The following is a 26281-nucleotide window of genomic DNA, read 5'->3' as shown; positions in this document are numbered from 1 at the left end:
CTTCTGCCCTATACCAATTAAGACATCAGAGCAAACTGAAGTATTATTATTATAATCTTCTCTGAATACTTCACCTATTTGCCTTAAGCGAAACTGGATATTCATATCATTATTTTCTACAGTGGAGACTGTTTGCTGTATCATATTTCAATAACCAGAGTTCGCAACTGTATTCAAAGTCCCTCATGACCTCCAAACCTCTTCCAGTCCATTACTCTCCTTCCCTCCAGTCAAATCCCATTCTCATTTAAACATGTTTAATCCAAGTATGTCTCAAATATCCTTTCATTTCTTTCTCTCACTTTACATGGCCATGACAACTGCTTTCAGGTTGTCCTGTTTTTGTCTTCTATTGCACCCAGTTTACAACAACAAGACATGGATCTGCAAAATCTCTCTGCCTTCCTTCTCTGAATCTACACAATGGTGATTGAGTGCTGGTAGGAATACTGATCACATACACATATATTCATAACTCAACAGTTTATGGTTCTCTCCATTAAAAAAAAATGCTTTTCTGTCATCAGCTTCCTCTCCATTCTCCAGAGTAATATTTCATATCTTCTGTATTCTTAAACTTCTGCTCTACAACCTACATCCCTCCCTTTTCTTCACAGGTAACACAACCCTTGCTGAGGTCATAAAGACTTCAGAAGTTATCATTTAATATCTCCCTCACCTTTCTTCCACTTATAAGTTATTTGTACCTATTCCCATCAATTCCTATGGGGTCATGCTATAAGGAAAGTGAAAATATAGCCTATTGCATCAAACCTTTACTATGTGGTTGTCAGAGTTCTAAGATTTTTTTTTCTCATTAGCCCTTCACATAAAAACTATAATTTATTATTACTTTCATTTTGCATGTGAGGGAACTGAGGTACAGAAAAACTGAATAACTGGTTCATATCAATCAGCTAAAGTTTTTATTTTTTATTTTTATTTTTTATTTTTATTTTTTTTACCAGGATTGTACCAAGTTCTCTTAAACAGAGTCAACACTATACTGTGACTCTTCTTACTAAAACTAACTCTTCTATCTCTCCTACTCTATATCTAATATTTTCCTATATTTTCATGGGTTTTATCTTTTTAAAAAGTATATTAATGTCTTAATGTTTCATGACATCTTAGGATTCAGTTCCTTTAATAAATATCAATATGCTGTCAATGTTTTAAAGTAGATGATATTTGACAATTAAGAGTCAAATAAGGCAAATTTATTTTATCAAATAAAAAGCATAAATTAATTGAAACATAAACCTGACTTTTGTTGTTGTTGTTGTTTTGTTGTTTGTTCATTTGTTTGTTTTTTGGTAAGTATGAAAAGATAATAGTAACCTGTAATATGTGCTAGGGTGGAACAATGTAAGACTGGAATCTAGAGGGACCATGGTGGCGGTGGCTGCGGTAAGGGGCTGGTGGCAGGGGGCTCACGGGGTCCGTGGTGCTGGCCAGGGTGGCCGGGCGACCCCTCGGTGCTGCTTCTGCCGGTGAGGAGGGAAAGCACCCACTGTCAGACCACGGAATGATGTGGCCCACAAGCAGCTCTCAGCATTTGGAGAGTATGTGGCTGAAATCCTGCCCAAGTATGTCCAACAAGTTCAGGTGTTCTGCTTCAATGAGTTAGAGATCTGTATCCATCCTGATAGGATCATTCCAGTGCTGACTTTCCTCAGGGATCACACCAGTGCACAATTCCAATCCTTGGCTGACTTGACAGCAGTGGACATCCCCACCTGGCAGAACCATTTTGAGATTTTTACAACCTGCTTTCTCTGCGTTTCAACTCTTGGATCCGTGTGAAGACTTACGCAGATGAGCTGACACCCATTGAGTTCACTGTTTCTGTGTATAAGGCAGCTAACTGGTATGTGAGAGAGATCTGGGACATGTTTGGAGTCTTCTTTGCTAACCACCCTGACCTAAGAAGGACCCTGACAGACTATAGCTTTGAAGGACATCTTTTCCGGACTTTCCAGTGTCTGGCTGCGTTGTGTTACAGTATGATGATGAAGTGAAGCGGGTGGAGGCCGAGCCGTCCAGTTGGCCCAGGAGTTCCCCAAGTTTGACCTGAACAGCTTGTGGGAGGCCTTCCCTGCCTATCGACAGCTCCATGAGAGTCTCAAGCTTGAAGCCGGAGACAAGAAACCTGAAACCAAGTAGCTTCAGGTATGGCATGTGGATACTAGAGTGTTTGACCTCTAACTGAGCATCCCTGTAAATAAAACCTGTAGACCAAAATCAATCAATCAATCAATCAATAAGACTTAAATCTAGATATTTTAATTTTAAGGCAATTATTCACAATGCAGATGATATTTTAAAAGTCATATAAATACACATATATAAATAAATTTAAAATCACATAAGCATTATTATTTCAAAAACATTTAAATTTTTTTTTTAATTTTTATTTGCATTTATTCTATGCAGAATTTACTCCCGGGCCATAAGTTTTTGTTTCTTCAGTTTCTTCTGGGATATCTTTTTCTTTTGTGCAACCTCCTCTTCTGGTTTAGGAACAATCTGTTCTTTTTCAGTAAGAATCATTTCATTGTCGCAGGGAGAGCTCATGTATGGGTTAATCTGGCCAAGAGCCCTGTAAATTCTATGTCACATCTTGGGGGCTTTGTTCACCTGTCTGTGCTCAATGACCAGAGACTCTACATCTAAACTCTTAAGTTCAGCATTACTCTTTGCATTTTTAAGCATGTGCAGTAAAAATTCAGCACTCTTCTTGGGTCACTGACCCTGTGTCCAGCCCCACTGTTTGGCCTGTGCACACCTACAAACTCCACCATTGTAGTGACAGAATGGCACACACTGTTTCTGCAAAGTGACATCTTTCAGATACTTGGTGGCTTTTCGGATATGCATACCCTTGATAGCCTGGGCAGTTTCACGTGTGTTCTTAAAGTGAACACGAAGATTTGAACCTCTCGATTTGCATGATTTTGTAGGGTTCTCTGGGTCCAGAAAGTAGCAAACCATTTTCGGAGGTCACCTCAGGCCCCGCGGGGGAAATTATTTCAAAAACATTTTATCCATCCTCTACCCTCTTCCCTCTGGCAACTGAGAGTTTGTTTTCTTTATTTGTGAGTCTGTTTCTGCCTTTTGTTTGTTTATTTCTTTGTTTTGTTTCTTAAATTCCACATATGAGTGAAATCATATGGTATTTGTCTTTCTCTGGCTTATTTCACTTAGCATAATATCATCTAGGGTCATCCATTTTGTTGCAAATGGCAATATCTCTTTCTCTTTTATGGCTAAGTAATGTTCCATTGTACATATATACCACACCTTCTTTATCCATTCATAAATCATTATGGCTGAGATTAAAATCCTTTATACTAACATTCCTAATCCCAACTTCCTCTTTGCCTCCTCTTTGGGTAGTCATCTATTAAAAGGAATTTATCATTCAATATGATTTTCTAAGCATTTCTATAATATAACTTTGTCCAAAAAGAAATGTTGGGATAATCTGTTAAAGACCCTAAACTCTAGATATTCCTATTTAATTTGCTGTGTTTAAAAAATGATCTCATAGTATCAATGGATATAATTAACTATTTGATTTCAGCAAAGCATTACATAATATAAATTTACTTGGCCATTTTAATTTTGAAGTGATTTAAATAATCTACTTTCTTAATAGTGTAAATAATAGTTCTCAAATATTGTCCTTATACATAATTTGATTATCTTGTGATTAATTAGAGAGGGAGGTAATTATTTTGTAAATCTCATCACTGGAGGCTATAAGAAGAAATGTTGAACAGATTTTTAAATTCATGTCACTACAAGAGTAATTTTATTTTAAATCAGAGTTAACAAATGGCTAATATATTTTCTGTTTTATAATTCTGTATCTATTTTTAAAATAAACTTCAGGAAAATAATAGTCTCATTCTATTATCAGAACCAAATAAGAGAGTGCATGCAGAATAGAAGAGTCCTAAAAAATAGTTTTTATAAGAAGAAATCAAAAGATAAATAAAAAATTATTTTAAGACAAATGAAAAATTTAAACACATCATATCAAAACTTATGAGATGTAACAAAAGAAGTCCAAAGAGAAAAGTTTAAGGCTATAAATACATACATTAAGAAAAAAGAAACATCTCAATTTACTACCCAACATTATGCATCAAAATCTAGAAAAAGAACAAATTAACCCCAAAGTTAACAGAAGGAATGAAATAATAAAGACTATGGCAGAAGTAAATGGAATAGAAAATGGGGAAGATTAGTGAAACTAAGAGTTGGTTCTTTGAAAAGATAAACAAAGTTGGCAAACTTTTAGCCAGACTAATCATTAAAAAAAAGAGAGAGGTTGAATTAAGAAAAAATAGAAAATCTGAACAGACCAATAATAAGTAAGGAGATTAAAGCAATAATCAAAAGCCTCTGACCAAAGAAAAATTCATGATCAGGTTGCTTCTTAGATTCATTCTACTGAACATTTAAAGAAGAGCAAATGCTAATTCTCAAACTCTTTCCAAAACATGAAGAGGGAAAAACACAGCTAACCTCATTTTATGAGGCCAGCAGTTACCTGGTACCAGAGCCAGATAGTGACACTCCAAGAAAAGAAAAACCACAATCCAATATCCTTGATGATTATAGATGAAAAAGTTCCCAGTAAAATATTAGCTAACTAAATTTAACAGCACGTTAGAAGTATCATACTTTATGATCCAGTGGAATCTGTCCCTGGGATACAAGCATGGTTCAACACAAGAAAATCAATCAATAAATATATTACATTAATAGAATGAAAGACAAAGTCCATATAATCATGTTGAGAGATGCAGAAAAAACATTTCACAAAATACAACATCTTTTCATGATAAAAACTTGCAACAAATTGGGTATAGAAAGAATGTACCTCAACATAAGAAAGGTCATGTATGACAAACCCACAGCTAGTGTCATATTTAATCCTGAAGGGTTAAAAGCTCTTGTAAGATCAGGAAGAAGACAAGGGTACCCATTCTCACCAATTTTATTCAGTATAGTAATGGAAGTCCTAGTCAGAGCAATGAGGCAAGAAAAAGAAATAAAAGGCATCAATATTGGAAAGGAAAGGTAAAATTGTCTGTTCTTAGGTGACATGATTTTATATATGGCAAGTCCTAGACTCCACCAAAAATTTAGAACTAATTAATAGTATTAAGTAAAGTTGCAGAGCATAAAATCAATATTCAGAAACTAGTTGCATTTCTATACCTAACAACCAAATATCTAAAAAAACAAATTAAGGTATTCACAATAGTCTTCTTTCTGCTTTTCTTCAGCTTCCTCTGCTTCTTCACCATCCATAGTTCTATCTTTAGGTAACCTTCAGTGACATCTTTTTACTGGCTTTCCAGTCTAATTAAATCTCATTGCTATCTAAAATTTTACTATATCTTATACTCCTCCTTTCTGATATTGATAACACTTGTATTAATTCTTCAGTATGTATCTTCATATTAGACTGTTCAGGAACTATTCTGTTGTGCTCACGGCTGTGTGTCCATATCTGTCACAGGGTAGAGATCAATGATTAATTGTTGCTGATTTAATATCTTCACTATTTCAAACTTGGGTGACTTGGAATATGAAATAATTATTAATAGAAATATGAATCTAGGGATCCCTGGGTGGCTCAGAGGTTCAGCACCAGCCTTCCACCTGGGATGTGATCCTGGAGTCCCAGGATCAAATCCCACATTGAGCTCCTTGCATGGAGCCTGCTTCTCGCCCTGCCTGTGTCTCTGCCTCTCTCTCTCTCTCTCATTAATAAAAAAAGATCTTTAAAAAAAGAAATATAAATCTAAAAGAAAAAGCCAGTTTTTTCAGGAAATAAATGTAAGTTTTCATGCTCAATTTTAACTTATATAGGACTTCCAGGTATAGTCATTTAGAGGCAATTATAAGCATGAAGCTTTAAAAAAAAAGTAGAAAAATAAACATTAAAATGAATACAAGACTTAAAATACGAGTAGTCTTATACTGATAAGGGAAAAAAACATGTGGCAGAGAACACAAAGCATGTTGTGTTCTGTGATGTGTGCTCACTAAGTATGAGCATCCACTATGAGAATCTAATCATTAAGGCTATGATAATTAATATGGTTGCTCAGGAAAAATACAGGAACAAAGCCAAGGACTAAACTTTTAAGAATGGCTAAATATTGGCAATAGAATGGATAATAATAGGAAATAAAGGATATAGAGAAAAAAGAGGAGAGCAATGTTTATATGAAGTTACAGAAGCCAGAGAAGGGAGTGCACGAGTCAGAACAAGAGCTACAAAAGAGTTTGAGGCTGGAGACTGAGGAAATGATGGTGTTTGGTATGTAGGAGTATGAGTTCAATATGTTTTTCAAGAAGTAGTTTGGGTAAGGTAGGAAAGTTATGTTAAAGACTTTTAAGAAATATGTGGAAAAGATCAAATGGGAGCTAAAGCACAAATCTGTTCAAGGATTTTGGTCAAAAGTTGGAAAAATGAAGTTTTAGCTTGAAAAGAGGGCAGGCTTGTTATTTTTCTTTCAAAGGAAAAAGAAGGTTTTACCATGCATAAGGTAGAAAGAATAGCCAATGAACTGGGTGAGTTAGAGAATTAAGAAATAAAAGAGATAAATGAGGAAGAAACTTACTAGAAAACACATGGGGATTATTATTTACCTTTATCATCATCGTTATTATTATCATTGCCATCTTTATTAGGATGGACTTAAAAATGCAGGTTAAAAGCTTCAGCTTTTCAAATAATAATAATAGCTGTAATTTGTTAAATGTTTACAATCTGCCAAAAAATCTGTTAATTACCCTTTATTACCCTGTAAGGTAGAAAATTGCACATCCATTTTGGAGATGATGACATTGAGGCTGTGAAGCTGGAAAACATGTCAGGGTCACACCATGTCAACAAAGAATATTTAACTTTGTCTGACTCCAAACCCTAAGCACTCCACCACAGCATGATGCTGTTTTCCTGTAAAGGAAATGATTTCCTCAAATAATGCAAAAGCAAAGAGGGATTGATGCACAGATATTTTTTTGAGTAGGAGCAGAAGCAATTGGTTAAGCTTAGGTTGGGATGGTTTCAATTTTCTCAGTAGGAGGTGAGGTTATGTGCTAAGAGGGGAGGGAGGAGCATTGGGATTAGGGACTCGAGTGCAGCGGAAACATTTGGAACAGCTGTAGTGAGGAATGCACTAGGGAGTCAACAAGTGATAAATAAAAGATTTGCTGAGATACAGTGAGAGCCTAGTTAAGGTCACTTGACTTGGTCACTATAGTCTAGTGACTTGCTTCGGTTTACAAACATGGGAAGAGAAACCAGGCAGTAGGGGTTATTGAAATGTGGAGATTGGTAAAGTGGAAAGAGCTGAAGAACAAAGAGGAGGGAGATGTAGGTGGATTGAAAGTACATTATTGACCTGATTAATCGCATGCATGTTGGCAGAGTAGAGAGGAAGTGTGTGGCTCAAGGTCAAGAAGAAGCATGCATGATGAAGCCACTAAACAACATGATGAAGATGAAGACAGAAAAGACATCAGACAGAGGATAGCAGCCCATCTGTAGTTTAATAATGATAAAATAATTTAAAAACCAGCTGCTAACATTTTATGATTGCCCATCTTGGGCTAGAATCAATTCTTGTGTTACAGCATTGAATTCTCATAGTAGCACCATCAATTTGATATTGTAATCTCAACTTTATATGTGGAGAAACCAAAGCTGAATAAATTAAATAACTTGAGGAGGATTTTAATCCTCCTGCTAATGGAAGAAAAGGGATTTGAGGATAAGTTGGAGGGCATCAGAGCCCAATGATCTTATCCAAGAAGGAATCTTTGATGACGGTTGAGGTGCTGGTTTGTAACATATATTTACATGGTTGAGTAACTCCAATTCTTTGAGATCCATTAGTAAGAACAGATATATATTTGCTTATGTGTAATTCTTATAAAATCAAAGTATTCTACTTTATGCATTTCATGTCATATGAAAACTACTGGAGAAGGTACACACCTGCTAATTGTTACTAACACCCTCAGACATATTTTATTGGTCAGGCTGTAGTGCTCTTGCAAAGTTTTAGTTCTTGCAGCTGGATGAAGCTGCACGTTTGGAAGGCCTGAAATTTGACCTAAATGGTGTTGACATTACAGTGACTGTGAGTGATGGAAAAGGAAACAAAAATCTTGGATTTTTTTCCTCTACAGAGACCTCTTCTCCTCAAATTAATAACAACAACAGACTTAGAAAATATCTCGTGAACTGTAGACTGCAGCCAGCGGTACAGCTGCAGAGTTCTAAGAGGCCCACAGAGACTTCTGCCTTTCAGCCTAAAGCCTTCCACTCATAAAAATCCCCTTGTTGTTTTGTTAAAGTGTCCTCTCTGCTTGTTATTTTACTTATTTATTTTGGTTTTATTCTATTTTACTTAAGTTTAAATATCAGTGGAAAATATCTCCAAAGCTTGACACACATAGCTTTAGGAATCTATACTTGTTATGCTATGATTTCGCCGAAACAGAAAGAGGGAAAGAACTGAATTCAATAAGTGTATATTGACAAGTACATTAATGAGCGAAGTTCCAGATTGCTAGGGAGATTACAACATGATTGAAGAACAATCTCTGTCCTCAGAAAGTGACATGGTTTAGAGAGACAGATAGGCAATACTGAGTAATGATTATAATATGAATTACAAAGTCATATTATTTTAAAAAGTTGTTGAAAACAAGTTTTGGTAATATAGATGAAATGATTCTACATATGGTTAGTGGATCTGAAAAGTGATTGAGACATTAATAGCAAGTAAGATTTTGATAGGTGTAGGTAAGATTAAAATTCAATCCAGGTGTAGTATCCCAGTATCACAGTCAGCAAGGCAAGACAGTGAAGATAATTTTCATGAAACAATGCAGACTGTTCTGTAGAGTAGCTCGAACTGTATGAATGAGAAACATGCATTGAGACTGTTTTTGAGAATTTCTTAAAGATTTATTTATTATTAAGAGAATTTATTATTATTAAGAGAAAGAGAGAAAGAGCAGGGGGAAGGACAGGGAGAAGGAGAGAGAGAGAGAACCCTCAAGCAGACTCCCCACTAAGCGCAGAGTTCGATAAGGGGCTCAGTTTCATGACCCTGAGATCATGACCTGAGCTGAAATCAAGAGTTGGCTATTTAACTGACTGAGCCACCTATGTGTCCCGAGGATTTTTTAATGTATGATTGAGGAGTACAAGGAGCATTCTTCCTTCGACCGAGCAGTGAAAGATTTATGAACAATCAAGTCACATAATCTGATATATTCATTAGGCAACACATTTACTTAAAATATGAATGAAGCAATTATCTGGAACATTACACATTAATTACTTTTTTGTTGTTTACTTATACATTTTGCTAAAAGTAATATGCAAATTCTAATTACATTGATAAAGGTGATAACAGAGATAAATAATTGACCATATTTAATGACAGAAACTGAATGAAGGAACAGTAAGAGAGATGATCTAGATACCTTTGTCACTTCCCTTTCTGGCAATAAGGTAGACTGACTTTGCCACTTGAAACAGCTAAAAACCTGGAGTGTGTGTGGCAGGAAGACTACACATGTTTATACTCACGTTGCTGAAGTGGCAAGATAACAAAGAATTCCACAGGGAATAAAAATGAGAAGAACATCCAGAAAGTAACGAATCATCAAAGCCTACCTTGACCTTACTGAAAAACTTGGATACCTTGAATTTTCTGCTCTGATAGTTGTATGGGAATTAGCCTAACAAGATAGCCTGAAGTTAGGAACCCAAATAAGGGACTCCTAGTAGAGCTGGGGAAAAAAAAAAAAAAAAAAGTATCTCATTGGCATTGGGAGGATAAAAGGGAAATAAAACACAAAACTGAAAGTGAGAGAGAAACAAAAGAAAAATTAACAAAGCAACCAAAATCTGTCTTCAACTTGGCAACCGGAGGAGAGGAAAAACAATGAACTATCATTTTAGATTGTGTTCATACAGGCTATCTGTATGCTCAGAAAAAAGTAACTAAAGTGGTTTTTGGTTGGTAGTAAATTTGTGAAATAAACAGACCCAACTTCAACAAAATAATACCAGGGTATATGAAAAAGAGAAATTTGAAAAAAAAATGTTTTTATTCCTAAATTAAATTTTTTGAGAGTGGCATAACTCCAATACTAAAATAAACTAAAATAATATAAGAAAGGAAACTTATAGGCCAACTTCTATCATGAAAAAAGTCTTAAATGGTAATAAACCAAATCAGCACTATTAAAAAAAAAAAAAAGATTCAGTGTGGGATAACTGCATTTATCACAGAAAGCAATCTTGGATTAATGTTAGGAAATTGATTCTCATAGGTCACAACATGTGTCAAGACTAGTTAGTGTCCCAATATTTATTTTACCCTTCTTCCATGTAAACAGAAATTTTGCTGGGAAATATGCATTTATAGAAATACATCATTTTTAAAAAATTTATTTTTAATTTTTTTTAATGTAAGCATGTCCTTTCTCAGAACAGCACATTAATTTACCAGGCTTCTTCACGAAGACATGCTGCCTTGAGTCTAAATTCTGGCCCAAAGGATGCCAGATGGTGTGATACACTTAACTTCCATTCAGTTCTCTTAAATAAAAGGAGCTGGATCATACCTGATTTCAATCTTTGTTACTTTTTTGTTTGCAAAATGTTGATATCAATACATTAACCTTGTAAACACAATGTAAAATGGAGGCAAAGGCAGAAAGAATCTGGAACAGATGCTATAACATTCCTGCATTCTTCATGCCTTGTCTGCTAAATAAGAAAGAAAGAAACTTTATCTTCTATTTATTCTATCACCCTCTGATCCGAGGAAACCACTGATCTTATTCCTGCCTCTGTAGTTTTGCCTTTTCCAGAATGTCATATTATTGGCTAACAAAGTATGTGGCACTTTCAGACTTGTTTTGTTTAGCAGTATACATTTAAAGTTTCTTCATGCCTTGTCATGGGTTGATAGCTAATTTCTTTAATCACTGAATGTTTCATTATATGGATATACCATGATTTTTCCTTCACCTATTGAAGGACATTTTCTTTGATTCTAGATTTTGGTGATTTTAAGTAAGTCTACTCTAAACATTAAGGTTTTTCTGTAGACATAAGTTTTTTTTTTTTTTTAAAGAAGGATGATTTTTTTTATTTTTATTTATTTATTTATGATAGTCATCACAGAGAGAGGCAGAGACACAGGCAGAGGGAGAAGCAGGCTCCATGCACCGGGAGCCTGATATGGGATTCGATCCGGGGTCTCCAGGATCAAGCCCTGGGCCAAAGGCAAGCGCTAAACTGCTGCGCCACCCAGGGATCCCTGTAGACCTAAGTTTTTAATTCAATTGGGTAAATACCTAGGATGTAATTTTTGGTACGTATGGTAAGACTACGTTTAGTTTTGAATGAAACTACCAAGGTATGAGTTGCAAGACTAAACCATTGTGAATTCTTGCCAGTAATAAATGATAGTTCCTGTTACTCTGCATCTTCACCAAAATTTGTAGATGTTAGGTTTTATTTTTTTTATTGTTCTTTTTAATGTTTTGGATTTTAGCCATTCTAATAGGTGTGTAGTGATATCTCATTATTTTTTCGAATTCGAAATTCCCTGATATATGATGTTGAGTATCTTTTTATAGGTCTATTTGCCATGTGTATTGCATGTTCTTTGATTAGATGTTTCTTTTGCCCATATTCAAATTGAATTGCTTATTTTCTTATTCTTAAAGTATAAGAATTATTTCTATATTTTGGCTGCATGACTTTTATTAGATATGTTTTGCAAAGTTTTTTTCCCAGTCTGCAGTACACTTTTTAATTCTCTAAATAGTATCTTCCTCTATAGGAAAAAAATTAATAAAGTTCAATTTGTTAATTTACATTTCAGTCTATGGTTCATTCTTAGTTAATTTTTGTCAAAGGTATAAAATCTGTGTCTAGATTTTTTTCTCCTTTTGTGTGTGTGTGTGTGTGTGTGTGTGTGTGTGTGTAGATGTCCCATTGTTCTAACACCATTTGTTAAAAAGACAGTTCTTTTTCCACTGAATTGTCTTTATTTATTTGTAAAAGTCAGGCTACTTTGGAGCCTTGCAGCTAGAAACTGGAGACTCAAGGGCAGAAAGTATAGGTTGCATGAATCTAAACTCAGGAGAACATATTTTTTTCAACCAATACATGGCACTGAACAACTGTATGTGAAATCTTGTGGAAATGAAACATTTTTTGCTCTCAGGGAACATACAGTTAGGATCATTTTGGCTGCTGTGCTGAGAGTATACTGGAAGAGAGCATGGGAAGAAGAATGAACAAATTATGAAGTTATTGCATAATTTGTTCATGTCACCTAAAATGCCTATTTTGGACTCAAGACAAGCCTGATGTAAGAAGACTCTGAATTAATCTCCTACATGGAACACGCCAAATTACACCTATTAATAGAACAACTCCCCCAGAAGAACTGACAGCTGACTAATAGCTACTGAACAACCAAAGATGAATGTCAAGAGAATAGTAAGAGATGGAGACATGCCATGCTTTAAGGGTAGCAAGCAATCACAGCTCCAGACAACCAGAAAAAGTCACTAAGCACATACAGTTTGCATAGGGAATACCATACATGAGGCCACTCCTTCAACTTTATAAGAGGTAGCCATTCCACCTAATGCATAGGAACAAATACAGAAAGTCAAGCAAAATGGAGAGACTGAGGAATACGCTCCAAAAGAAACAACAGCAAAACTCAGAAAAAGAACTAAATGACAAAGAAATAAACAATGTGCCTGATAAAAAAATTTAAGGTAATGATCATAAAGATTCATACTAGGATGGAGAAAAGAATAGAAGAACTCAGTGAGAGCTTAAATAAAGAGATAGAAAATATTAAAGAGAACCAATCAGGGCTGAAGAGTACCATAACTGAAATTAAAAAGCATGCTAGATGGAATCAACAGTAGATTTGACCATAATAGTGTATCAGCAATCTGGAAGATAGGGTAATGAAGGCACACAAGCTGAAGAGCAAAAAGAGACAAAAATTAAACTGATAATAGATTAAGAGATCTCTTGGACAATATCAGGTGAGCAAATATTCACATTAGAGGGGTCCTAGAAGAAGAAGAAGGGAGAGAAATGTGGAATAAAGTTATTTGAAGAAATAGTAACCGAAAACTTCCTGATCCCAGGGAGGGAAGTAGAAATTCAAGTCCAGGGTCTCCTGGGTGGCTCAGTAGTTGAGCATCTGCCTGCAGCTCAGGGCATGGTCCTGGGGTCCCAGAAATGAGTCCTCCAGTGGGCTCCCCACGGGGAGGCTGCTTCTCCCTCTGACTGTGTCTCTGCCTATCTCTATGTTTCTCATGAATAAATAAATAAAATCTTAAAAAAAAAAAAAAAGAAATTCAAGTCCAAGAGACAAAGCACAGAGAGTTTCAAACCAGATGAACACAAGGAGGTCCGTACAATGGCATATAATAATTAAAATGTCAAAGGTTAAAGATAAAGGGAGAATCTTAAAAGCAACAGAGAAACAAAAAGTTACCTGCAAGAGAAAGACTTACTGCTATCAGCAGAAACTTTGTGACTTAGAAGAGAGGGGCATGATATATTCAAATTGCTGGAAAACAAAAAACAAAAACCAAAACGTACAATCAAGAATACTTTACCTGGCAAGGATATCATTCAGATTTGAAGGAGGGATAAATAATTTTCCAGACAAAAGATAAAAGAGCTTACCACCACTAAACCAGCCTTACAATAAATGTTAAAGGGACTTCTTTAAGTAGAAAAGAAATGGCCATATTAGACAAGAAAACATGAATAAAATGATGTAAAATATAACAACACATACATAAAATAGGGAAAAGGTAGTGAAAAAAAAGGAAGAGGACAAGAAATAAGTGAAAGAAAGAAGATTTTTCCTTTTTCTGTTTTTTTTTTTTTTTGGTTGTATTTATTTTTAAGAATATGTTTGTACTTAAATGACTGTAACATTAATATGGACTGTTATTTACAGGATGTTATATAGGGGCCTAATGGTAACCACACACCCAAAACCTAGGAACACAAAAGGAAAAGAGAAAGAAAGCCAAACAAAACACTATACTCATTGATCACAAAGAAAGAGAGCAAGAGAAGAAGAAAGGAACAAGGAAGAACTACAAAACAACTAGAAAATATTTTTTAAAAGATTTTATTTACTTATTTGACAGTGAAGGAGAAAGAGAGAGCACAAGCAGGCAAAGTGGTGGGCAGAGGGAGAGGGAGAAGTAGGCTCCCTGTCAAGCAGAGAGCTTGATTCAGGGCTCAAACCTAGGACCTTGGGATCATGACTTGAGATGAATGCAGATGCCCAATCAACTGAGCCACCAAGGCTCACCAAGAAAACAAAATTTTAAAATGGCAATCAATATGGGCAGCCCGGGTGGCTCAGTGGTTTAGCACCGCCTTCAGCCAGGGTGTGATCCTGGAGACCTAAGATCGAGTCCCATGTCAGACTCCCTGCATGAGCCTGCTTCTCCCTCTACATATGTCTCTGCCTCTCTCTCTCTCTCTCTCTGTGTGTGTGTCTCTCATGAATAAATAAAAATCTTTTAAAAAAAGGCAATAAATACATAACTATTAATAATTACTTTAAATGTAAATGGCCTAAATGTTCCAGTCAAAAGACATAGAGTGGGCAGCCCCCGTGTGGCCCAGCGGTTTAGTGCCGCCTTTGGCCCAGGGCATGATCCTGGAGATACTGGTTGGAGTCCCATGTTGGGCTCCCTACATGGAGCCTGCTTCTCCCTCTGTCTGTGTCTCTGCCTCTCTCTCTCTGTGTGTCTGTCATGAGTAAATAAATAAAAAATCTTAAAAAAAAAAAAAAGACATAGAGTGGTGGAATGGATAAAACAAAACAAAACAAAAAACAGGACCCATCTGAATGCTGCCTATAAGAGACTCATCTTAGACCTAAAGACATACAGACTGAAAGTGAACAGATGGGAAAACATTCACCATGGAAATGGAGGCAAAAAAAGAAAAAGCCAATTAGCAATTAATATCAGAAAAAAATAGATTTTATTTTATTTTTATTTTTTTAAAGATTTTATTTATTTATTCATGAGAAACACAGAGAGGAGAGAGAGAGAGGCAGAGACACAGGCAGAGGGAGAAGCAGGCTCCACACAGGGAGCCTGACATGGGACTGGATCCTGGGTCTCCAGGATCATGCCCTGGGCTGAACGTGGTGCTAAACCACTGAGCCACCGGGGCTGCCCAGAAAAAAATAGATTTTAAAATAAGAGACAAAGAAGGGCATCGCATAATAATAAAGGGATCATCCAACAAGAGGATATAACAATTTTAATTATTTTTGCATCCAATGTGGTAGCACACAAATACTTAAAGCAGTTAATAACAAACCTAAAGGAAGCAATCCATAGTAATACAATAATAGCAGGGGACTTTAACATTTCACTTACATTAATGGATAGATCATCCAGACAGAAAATCAATAAGGAAATAATATCTTTGAATGACACATTAGATCAGATAGATATAACAGATATATACAGAACATTTCATCCCAAACAACAGAACGCACATTCTTTTCAAGTGCACATGGAACACTTTTCAGAATAGATCACATATTAGACCATAAAATAAGCCTCAATACATTTAAGAAGATAGAAACTATACCATCCATCTTTTTTGAAAACAGTAAAAAAAACTAGAAATAAATCACACAAACACAAGCAAACTTGAAAAAACACAAACATACAGAGACTAAATAATATACTAAACAACAAATAAGTCAATGTAGCAATCAGAAAAGAAATGAAAAAATACATTGACACAAATGAAAAAAGAAAAAAAATGGTCCAAAATCATGGGACACAGCAAAAGCAATTATAAGAGGGAAGTATATATAGTTATACCGGCTTACCTCAAGCCTAGTGTCAAAACCACAGGAAACAAGTGTTGGAGAGGATATGAAGAAAAAGGAACCCGCATGTACTGTTGGTGGAATGAAAACTTCTGTAGCCACTGTGGAAAACAATATGGGATATTCCTCAAAAATTAAAAATAGAAATATTAATTCCACTATTAGGTATTTACCCAGAGAAAATGAAAACTCTAACTCAAAAAGATATATGCACCCCTATATTTATTGCAGCATTATTTACAATAGCCAAGACAGATGGGTAAGGAAAAAATTGGCATATATACACAAAGGAATATTACATGGCCACGAAAAGGGGGGAGATTGTGCCATTTGAAACAACTTGGATAGATCTAGAGGGTATTATTATGCTAAGTGAAATATATCAGACTGAGAAAGACAAATACCATAGGATTCCCTCACAAATAGAATCTAAGAAAAATGAATAAACAAAAAGCTGAATCAGACCTATAAATACAGAGAACAAACTGATGTTTGCTAGGGAGGAGAGGGAGAGGGCGTTGGGCAAAATGGATGAAGAAAAAACAGTCAAGGATACTGTAGTGATGTAATGGGACAGATGGTTGTTATACTTGTGGTGAACATAGCATAATGTATAAACTTTTCAAATCAATAAAATGTATACCTCAGAGTACTGTAACATCGTGTGTCAAAGATCCTCAAAATAAACAAACAAATAAATAAAAATCAGGCTACCATGAGTAATACCAAGGAGCATGATTGCTGGATTGTATGATAAGAATATTTTCAGTTTTGTAAGAAACTGCTAAACTCTCTTACAAGTGACTATACCATTTTGCATTCCCACCAGAGAGTTCCTGTTGCTCTACATCATTTCCAGCATTTGTTATGTTAGCCTTCTTTAATTATAAATTTTATATGATTCAATTTTTTTTCGTCCCTATCAGTCATACCTCTTCTAAAATTTTTAAGCAATTGCTCTAGATTTTTCTGTATATATCTATAACTAATCTAAGGCTACCTATTGCAATGTAGTTACTTTTTAATATATAGTATTCCCAATTTCTGTCTCCCCTCTCTTAACAAGTTGCTGTTATTTATTTTATTTATACATATGCTAGAATCACCTAATACAGAATTGGTATTATTTCTCTGGTCAGTTGTCTAGAAGATAATTAAGAACAAGAAACAAACATTTTAATCTTATTTATTCCCTCTCTGATGCTCTTCTTCACTGGATCCAAGTTTCCTTCTCCCTGAAGAATTTCTTTTTCCTATTTCTTGTAAGACAATTTGGCTGGCAGAAAATTCTCTTAGCTGTTGCTTGAGAAAGTCTTCTTCACTTTTGAAGAGTAATTTCACTGGATGAAGAATTATGGATTCACTTTTTTTTTTCTTTCAACATTATATTTTGCTCCACCCTTTTCTGGCTGGCATCATTTCTGACAAGAAGGCTGATATATTTCTTTTCCTTGTTCCTCTCAGTCCAGTATGCCCCCCAGCCCACCTCTGAATCCTTTCAGGATTTTTTTTTCACTTTGAATGTATGTGTCTAGGTGCAGAGTTTTTGGTATTTATTGTGCTTGGTGTTCTTATGAGTCCCAGATCTCTGGTTTGGTGACTGTTAATAATTTTGAAAAATTCTCATTCATTATTGATTCAAATACTTTTTTGTGCTCCTTCTCTCTTTCTATCTCTTCTGTTACTTCTATACACATATTTTATACCTTTGTAATTGTCATATAGTTCTTGGATATTGTATTCTTTTTATTTTTTTATATGTATATACATTTCAGTTTGGAAAGTTTCTATGGACAGACATACAGTTCAGCAAATTGATTCTTTATTCATCTGTGCCCAGTCTACTGACAAGACTATCAGAGGCCTTTTTTGTTACTGTTATAACAATTTTTTCTTTAGCTTTTATTTTTGATTCTTCTTTCTGCTTTCATTAAATCTGTTCTTACATGCAGCATAACATTTCTTGCGAGTTCTTAATATGTTAATCATAGTTATATTAGTATTCCTATCTAAGAATTCAAACAGTTTTAACAGATTTCAGAGATGTTTGCTTTATCTCTACAGACTGTTTTTACTTGACTTTTAACATGTCATGTTAATTGTGTATGAAAGCCGGACATGACATATCTGTTAATAGGAACTGCAGTAATTAGGGCTTTTTGTGACTATGGCTGGAAACTAAGCTGTGTTTCATGCATGATACTGCTATAGGTGTCAGAGGCTTTTTTTTTTTTTTTTTTATGGTTTTGTTTTGTTTTGTTTTTCCTCCCCCCGTTGTCTTTGGGTTTCCTTAAGAATTCCTTCTAAGGATAGGGTCTGTGTCTTATACACTCTAAGTTGTAATCTACTGTTATTATACTATAGTACAATTATTGTCTCCAATGTGTTCAACTTTTGGTCAGCTGATCTTAGATCTGACTATATGTATTTACCTCTCTAGGCCTTGAGGTTGTAGTTTGCCTTGTGTCCTCAATTTTCTGAAGGACCTATGGAAAATCATTGATTTTTACTTTGTTCATTTTTTTTCATTGTTGAAACAGTGAGAATTATGACTTCCAAGCTCTTCACGTGTAGGAGCTGATACTAGACATCTCCCCAGTGAACATTTTTGAAGTCATCATAATTTTGACATCAAAACAAACTAGTACAGTATGAGGAAAGAAAGCTATAAGTCAAAGTAACCCACAAAATTGTGAGATATAATAAAATAATTATATCAATATATAAAGGTATGTTACTAGGATTATAAAGATAGTTTGGTAAAAATAGCTAGATAAAATCAATACATAAAATCAACTATACATCAACTGTATTAAGAAAATGTGACTAGCTCTTTAAAATAATGTGAATGCTCTTCAAAATAAAGAGCATTCAGATAAATCTAACAAAAGATATACAAGCCTTTTTATAAGAAAATTAACACTTTCCTGAAAGTTAATAATAAAGACTTTCTTGATGGATAAATCTAATATTAACTATGAAAACTCGGTATTCTAAAGATATCAATCTTTCAAATTGGCCTACAGAATTACTAAAATCCTCCATCAAAACACTTAAAGTTTTTAGGGGAAATTGCTCAGTAAATTCTATAATAAAGATGAAAGAACAATAAGAAATAAAAAAGGGGAACCTGGGCAGCTCAGTCACTTAAGCGTCTGACTCTTGTTTTCAGCTGAGATCGTGATCTCAGAGTCATGGCATCCAGCCCCAAGTCCGGTTCTGTGCTAAGCACAGAATCGGCTAGTTTTTCCCTCTCCCTCTGCCCCTTATTCACTCCCTGTGCTTCCTGTGAAAGAAAGAAAAGTTTTGGAGGTCTTTTCACGTGACTTGGAAAAAGTGGTGACTTTTTTATAAGGCAAATAGAAATCAAGGAAATTGTAGAATTGAGGAAGAAAGATCTAGGACAGAATTAGCAGAATACACTTAAGACATGTTTGTCTCAGGTGTTCGATTCAGCCACTAAATCTCTCCTGTCCCTGATTCACACCCTGCTCTCATTTAATTTCTGGTAGAAACCTAAATTTCCATTAGTTGTTTTTCAAGACACGAATGTTTTGTTACCAATTTACTGCAGTGAATACTTAAGGGCATTGAGAGGTATACATAGGTCTTATGAACAAGGTAGAAGAAAAACATTTTTTTTTTTACTTTGAGCATGTGAAGTCACATTAGTGAGCACTTCCAAGTTTGAAGTAGAGATCATGGCTTCTGGTCCAATAACCCAATATTCTAATTTAGACTTTATAGCAATATTCTATCAGAACACAGGGAGAGAAGAATCATCTCTTCCGGTTCTCAGTTTATTGTTTACTCCTTTGTTTCCAAATGAATTTACTCAGAATCACAGGTATATTTCATGTAACACGAATTAAGAGGGGATGAGGTGGTGGAAGATTGGAAACAGGTTTGGTTTTTCTTAGATTATTTTGATATTAAAGCCTTCTTTTCCCCATTAAGTCATACTGATTCAATTTTAAAGAAGTAACCACTAAAGGTAACTGATATAAGTCAGAATTCAAGGCTATATGTTTTTTAAAAATACTTAAAATAGTATAAATACTATTAGTATTCAAAGTTTCAATATTTGGGGACACCTGGATGGCTCAGCAGTTGAGTGTCTGCCTTTGGCTCAGGGCAAGATCCCCGTCTAGGGATCAAGTCTCACATCGGGCTCTCTAGAGGAGCCCGCTTCTTCCTCTGTCTATGTCTCTGCCTCTCTCTGTGTCTCTCATGATTATATAAATAAAATCTTTAAAAGAAAAAGAGCAAACTTAAAAAGAAAAAACCCACAAAGTTTCAATGTTTGGTCTCAATATAAAGAATCTGATAGGCCATATCTGAAAATCCAACATTTTGAAATCATTTTGAAGATATCTGATTACTGTAAAATAGGCCAATAATGAGGATCCCTGGGTGGCTCAGTGGTTTAGCCCCTGCCTTCCACCCAGGGCATGATCCTGAAGTCCCAGTATTGAGTCCCATATCAGGCTCCCTGCATGGAGCCTGCTTCTCCCTCTGCCTGTGTCTCTGCCTCTCTCTCTCTCTTTCTCTCTCTCTCTCTCTCTCTCTCTCTCTCTGTGTATCTCATGAATAAATAGATAAAATCTTAAAAAAAAAAAGGCCAGGAAAATTCTAACTCCTGCTTTTTTTCTGTTAGATAAAATTGATGTGATGAAAGGAAATGAGATGCAGTACAACTTACATAGATTTCCTTGTAGATTACATGGGTTTTATTTATTTTCTTATTGGTTTAAAATAAAATTCAACTATTTGTAGGCATTGTCTACAACTTCCCTCCTCTTAATTTTTGGCAGGTCATCATACTGACACTTGTAGAAATGTGCTGTGTTCATTGGTATTTATCAGTGTAGCACACATCACAGAACACAGGGTTTTTATGATCCTGAGATGGTACTACAGTTGAATTCAGGAAATTTCACTTAAAACATTTTTAAGTGTAGATACATATATTTTCATAACTTATACTTGCATAATTTTGAAATTTATAAATATTTGGCAAAGGCACTTGCATTTGTTAAAATTGCCCCACCCCCAAGCGTACTTAACCAAGACTGAACAAATATTCCAAGTGTCTTCATTGCTGGTCATTGGGGTCATTCCAATTGGAAAACAAAACTTCAGATGCTATTTCCTTTACCTAAGCTAATTGCAAACAAATGTTCCTTTTGTCAGAAAGGGAAGAAAAAAAATGCTAGGCCCAGTGGAAAAAACTGTTTGGTGCTAGTTTCTGGGAGCCAAGGTAGTCCAAAGATCTCACTTTTCCTTTTGGTTCTTCTCAGTCAGGATTGCCAATGCATAATTATTTTACTATGAATTCAACTTCAGATCTTAAATTTATCTTGAGGATATCTAATAACTAGATTTTAACTTGGGTACTAGGGATCATAATACTTCTCATTATTGTAATTTCCATGTCTGTTGCTTAAGAGGAAATGCAAGGCAGCCCCAGGAACTCAATCAAACTGCTGGCCTGACAGGCTTCCAGAGGAACAATAAGATATAAAAAGTCAGAGAGACGAAAATGCCCAGTTTACTAATAGAACTGCCCATACAGAAAAGAAGCCACTCTGAAAAAGTTGATTTGAGCCCTTAAGCCGTGCAAGGGAAAAGATTCAGAGCCCACTAAAGAAAGGAAGCCCAATAAATACAAAGAACAAGCTGCTTTATTCTTTATTTCATACTTGCATTACCAAGTGCCTATTCTGAGTTTGTTTTCTGTTTGAAAGGCCTTGAGGGTTAGGGAACTATTCACCACTGTATTAATTGGTAAAGTTAAATCACTTGCCCGCTGCATTTGCTATAACACCCACATTCTCTGCAAAGCCATTGGCCACCTGTACTCAGCATGTTCTCACACATGGTCATTAACTCTGAAAACTAATGCAAGCCAAACAAAGCCTGAGGAATAAATGGGTTGCCATAAGAAAACAATTAAAAAGTCACCTGTTGTGAAAAGACATATTTAATCAAACCTGGGCAAAGAGACCACCCAAGATTAAACAGAAGTTTTTCTAGCAGTCTGGTATTTACAATACAGGTGCATTTTTGTGAATGAGTGATTGTGATGAAAATGTATTTAGTTGATATGTGTGAACACTAAGAATAGAGGTTCCTAATATAATATAAAATATCCAATTAGTTTGTATTTTATTTATCAGTATTAAGGATCTATTTTTTCTTTTTAAGAGATCAAAAGTAAATTATGTTTTACACAAATTTGATCATTGATGATTCTGTGAAATATCTACAATTGCTGATTAGACTCATTGAACTCATCAAGATTTAATTACATTAAAATCTAAAGACAAATTCTTCCCTCATTTAGAAACAAATATTCATGGTGAAAATACCTTTATACTACTTCTGAATATTCCAATTGATAATTTCTTTCCTCAGGATAGATCCTTTCAAACACAGTCCTTTAGATTTCCAATAACAAACATTTGTTAAACATTTTGAAGCAAATTTATTGCATCATAGTTAGATTTTCTGTCACTAGATTTTATATTTCTAAAATTAATGGAGGATTTATCACATTGTTTTATAACGAAGACTAAGTCCATGCTAGAAGGTATGATTTGTATTGAATGCTTTGGGAAGAAAATATTCACACACTTTCATTCGGACATGAAAACACATATTAAAAAACAGAGTGCATTTGTTGCTGAAAGGTTAGTATAATGATATTAAGGAATATATTAAGTTGTAATATTAAATCAAGTATCATCAATGTTAGCTATTTTCCCACTTAAAAATGGCAAGAGCAAAAAAAATGGCAAATGGTAAATTATTATTGTCTCTATTCTAATAATTTTATTAAAAACTATTTTTAATACCACTTGTTTTGCACAGCCTTTATGCAGAACTTGAGTATTTTGTCTAAAATTATAAAAAAGCAACAGAAAAAATTTGGACTTGAGTTCCATATCTTAAAACGGAAGCAATTTTTTTTTTTTTTTTTTTTTTTTTTTTGCCTGTTGTCATTGTAGAAAGTGGTTACAAACATAGAGGGCCTGGGTCAAAACTTGCCATTTCTAAGCTGTGTGATCCAAGCAACTTTCTTAAGCTATTTGTGCCACACATTGTTTATCTGTAAAATGGCCATAATATTAACACCTACCTACTAAAAACATGAGGTTTAATTATTTAACATATGCTAAGTGCCACTTGACAGTAATTAATGATATTTTGTTTCATATTTCATGGATTTCTGATGATTCAGAAGATAAAACAATAAAATCTCATTGTAATTTCCAAAGCATTTATTTACCTAATTCATAATATGATCAGATATTAAAAATATGTTTTCATGATTCTGAGCTTGAATTGGCCTTTGGAAGGCAAAGATTAGTCATAAATATAATGCTTAATGAATCATAGCAATTAATTTACTACAATTGAAATAGCAAGAGATGACAAATATTAATGTTTTAGAATATCTGAGAAGGGCATATATATGAAACAGTGTTGTTTATCACTTCTATCTCTTAAAGAGCATCGTAGGCCACTCAAGGTCTTTCTGTTGTTGTCTTCCACTTTAGCTATAGGACAGATAGTGGTATTCTGTAGATAACACTGTCCTTAAACCTTTCATGTTTGAAGTTTATTTACTATATTACTTATACTAGAGTTAACTTTTTAAAATTATCTTCAACAATTACTACTGACTATGTTTCATCTCCCAGGGTTTCATTCATCACATTCACTTCATCACGTGTCCCTATGTGTTCTACCTTCTGAACAGCCCTTGAATAGTTTTTTCATTTCCTTTCTGATGCCTTCATTCAAATTTTGGCCTATTTCTCTTAAGTCTGTTCTCCACACTGTCAGCATGACCTCTCTAACTGGCAAACCTGCCATAAATCAGCATATTAAAAGGGGCTTCATGTGACCTCATCTTGGCTTTATTCCTCTTCCCTCCTCTTTCTTTCCCTCCTTTCCTCCTGCCACATCAAACCCCAGCCATTCTTGGGACCCGCCCATTTCCTTCTGTGGTTTTATGCTCTTGCACTGTTCCTTCTGCCTGGCATATTCCTCCTTTCATTAGACAATGGAGTCTACCCATCTTTTATAAACCAGATTAGTGGCACCTCCTTTTCAGATCTTCCCTTGACATTCCAGAAAAGATAATTCCTTCTTCCTCTATCCCAACACAGTGGCACATCTTCACTTCTAGGATTTATCTCACTGTATTGAAATTATTCTTATTTTTCCACCATTAAACTAGAAGCTTTATTAAGCTGGATTATTATTTGATTTTTAATATATTTTTCCTTTAAATTTACCAAATTTTATTTTTTTTCTGGAAAGGAAATTAATAATAGAATCTACCATTTATTATAGTAATTATATTATAAAATGAAGACTTTTTTTACGCTAAAAGTTGGAAGAACATACCCTTAGTAAAAATTCATAATACATGTACACTTTAGGAAGGACAAAATAATATTTACATAATGTTTGTACATTCATAATATAGACAAAATTTTGATTAATGTTTGTGAGACCATATAAAATCCTTTTAATAGACTAATACAGATTCAGGGACTTGCTATTGGGAATCACTGATTGATACATTAGTTTTAACTCAGATTGAAGAATAATTGCAAGGGGGCGCCTGAGTGGCTCAGTCGGGTAAGCATCTGCCTTCAGTTCAGGTAATGATCCCGAAGTCCGGTGATGGAGCCCAGCAACAGGCTCCCTGCTCAGTGGGGAATCTGCTTCTCATTCTGCTCATGCAATCCTTTTGCTCACTCTCTCTATCTCTCAAATAAAATAAATAAATTCTTTAAAAAAAAGGAATAATTGCAAAGGAATCCAAGAAGTTACTTGTGTAGTTGTTTTGGGGATTCTCTGCACTCAGCATAAAGTCAGGGGACTGAATATCCTTAATAAGTATCCACTGAATGAATGAACATGTAAATAATGGCCAGTTACTTAATTCCTATAATTTGTGAGAGGATGCATCTCTACAACAAGATCAAGTTACAGATGATTATTTTCAATCCTTTTGCTTCTTCTTTGTCTTCCCCTTTGTTTTCCTTATCCTACTTCATGTTTTCCCTATTTTTCCCTTATACTTGAAGAATTTTCATATTGAAAAAATATTTTTCTTTGACCTAAATATTTACTCTGCATTATTTTAGAATTTTTGTCTTATTTTCATTTTATACCAAATAAGCAGAGACGTTATTTCATATCTGTTCACAAATAAATGGTATTATTGTTTTGTCTATTGTCATAAAAGTCAGATTTTTACTCTTGGCATACCTTTATATATGTGACTACATCATATGTATTATTTAATTGTTTTGAGAAAAGAACAGGTAGCAATTTATGACTTTGAAAAGAGGAAGGGAAAAACACTTGAGAACGTTAGGGATCAGCTATAATTCTTATCTTGCTTTGGAATGTCTAGATTCCAATCTGAGTTATAACAAAGAGTAAAGAGAGTTGTTTGATCTCTTCTTGTTCAAGTTTATTCATCCCTAAATAGGGGAAAATAGTGTTCCTTTTAATCTTTCTCAAAGATAAGTTATTGAGCAAATGCATATTTTAGACTTCTCAGAAGAATCAATAATAAGAATGATAATACTAATGATAGCATTATCATAAAATAGTGAGGTATTTCATCAAGATACTGTTTAACTAAAGCCACACAGAGTTCAAAGAATCATTTTACACTATCATGCTATTATCTGGTTATTATTAGTTGTGAATAGTTCCAAACAACAGCCTAACTGAATAAAGAATTTAATCTGGATCAGTTGTGAGCTTCCTCAAAAATGCCTTTTCAGTGAAAGAATATATTTTATGTTCATAATGTCTTCTTTTGAGGGTTTTCTATCACAATTTTTTCTTGAATTATGATTTTAAGAGACTTAACATCTACGAAATAATTCAAATTAAAATAAAAGTAGAAAAAGAAAGTTGTTTTCCTGTCTCTCCTTTGGTTCTGAGAAAATGCAGAGGGATCAGGAGCAGCAGCAGAGACCACCAGCGAAGAACAGCTGTCTTGTGAAACAGCAGGAAGGAGCACTTCAGGAAGGACGAGAGGGACCCCAAATAGAGGTCTGTAACATGAAAGAGTGTGTGTCTGGAGAGCGAAAGGCAGAATGACTATGAACTTTTGAAACTGGTAAGTAAACTGGCATAGAGACATAAAATGAGAAAACACTCCAGATATAACACTAACCAAACACAGAAATGTCCAAAGGAAATGCAACACAAATTTAGAATATTCTTTAACTGCTCTTAACTAAACATCTGTA

General features: G+C 34.7%; 2 pseudogenes; one reads left to right on the top strand and one right to left on the bottom strand.

The window, feature by feature from the left end:
* Positions 1 to 1392: 1392 nt before the first annotated feature.
* LOC121477062 lies at positions 1393 to 26247 on the top strand (annotated as a pseudogene).
* Positions 2438 to 2994, bottom strand: LOC121477063 (annotated as a pseudogene).
* Positions 26248 to 26281: the final 34 nt, after the last annotated feature.

The sequence above is a fragment of the Vulpes lagopus genome, chromosome 16, assembly GCF_018345385.1.
Source record: "Vulpes lagopus strain Blue_001 chromosome 16, ASM1834538v1, whole genome shotgun sequence".
Lineage (NCBI taxonomy): Eukaryota > Metazoa > Chordata > Mammalia > Carnivora > Canidae > Vulpes > Vulpes lagopus.
Note: the sequence above shows the minus strand (reverse complement) of the source record. Positions and strands in the feature narration are given on the sequence as shown.